This window comes from Echinops telfairi, unplaced genomic scaffold (assembly GCF_000313985.2).
Source record: "Echinops telfairi isolate 266 unplaced genomic scaffold, ASM31398v2 ScPeMD7_9;HRSCAF=40, whole genome shotgun sequence".
Classification (NCBI taxonomy): domain Eukaryota; kingdom Metazoa; phylum Chordata; class Mammalia; order Afrosoricida; family Tenrecidae; genus Echinops; species Echinops telfairi.
In genome coordinates, this window is record NW_022103906.1 from 21,167,505 (window position 1) to 21,168,732 (window position 1,228).

At 33.4% G+C, this 1,228-nt stretch overlaps 1 protein-coding gene across 1 annotated transcript in view; it reads right to left on the reverse strand.

Annotated features, from left to right (window-relative positions):
• ADAM28 (ADAM metallopeptidase domain 28) overlaps positions 1-1,228 on the reverse strand; it is a 97,931-nt gene that overhangs the window by 10,576 nt on the left and 86,127 nt on the right. The gene's annotated exons all lie outside the window — the stretch shown is intronic.

Sequence of the window (1,228 nt, forward strand, 5' to 3'; positions counted from 1 at the left end):
GGTGGAAGGAGTATATGCTCACCTTTAAATCAACAACTGGGAAGAGAAGTGAGGTTATTATGATTGTTTCAGAGTAATTGGGCTTTATAACTGGACATCAAAAGAGTTCTGAATAAGCAAGCAAGAGGTGGGGTATTTGGCAGGCAACCAATTGTGATTGCCCCGCCCCCACTCAGCTAAAAGAGTATTGCTATTAGACAATGCGGTTCCAGAGCTGACAGACTATCGGACTTCATTTTAAAAGTTGGGAATCTGAACGTTTATGCAAGAACTCCTGATTTTTAAAATATTGGAAATAAGTTGGAAACAGCTGAAAACACTATGTGGCCAACATTTTTCGGGCCAAATGGAGTACATCTGCAGTGCAGACATGACCTACTGGTCGGCAGTTCAAAATCTTTCTTTAATGATACTAATTTATTTAAACAAAATTTTTATATAGAAACAAAGGTCACTTTAACTTTACTGGGAATTGAGTTATATAAATATCTGACAGAACTAGTTTAGTTAATAAGGACATTGTCACAACATAATGTCAGGAAGAGCCATATAAAACAGATCCTGTTTATATAATTTTGTTCTAAACTGAAGTTCTATTTTGATGTTAGTGCTTAAAACAATCAAGATGCTTCTATTCACTATTAATGGTTGTTTAATATTTCTTTCACACTTCCAAGTTTCTTGTGATTTTTTTTGGCTTATTTTCATTAGAGAATTAATTAATTTCTACCAAAATGACAAAATTGGGGTGTTCAAAATATGTGAGCAAATATTTGTCTTTCAATAAAAAACAAGAACAAAACAATACCAACAGTACATTGGAGTGGAAATTCACCAAATGAGACATTTCAGCTTCAGACCTGCAACTTCAGACTTATCTTTCTGCCCAAGAATATGGAGAACAGAAAACTTTAATGTATAGGAAGATTCTTAAGGAATGTCTTTCCTGAAAAATCTTGTCTGAGCTCTCCAACTTAAAAAAAAATGAATCAAGAAAGGATAGCTCCTTGGGCATCAAAAGCAAACAGTAGTAAGAAAATATGTGCATTTCTTTTCAATCCGGATTGTCCAAACTTCTAAGGTGATTGCTTGGTCAACAATTCTTGATGAGTTGTTGCGTCAGACTTTTGGATTTGAACCCTAAATAAAGCAAAACAAAACTCTTAAAAGATCAACTTTTCTTCATAATTTAGAGATTTTATATTATATAATTAAGAAATATAGGCAG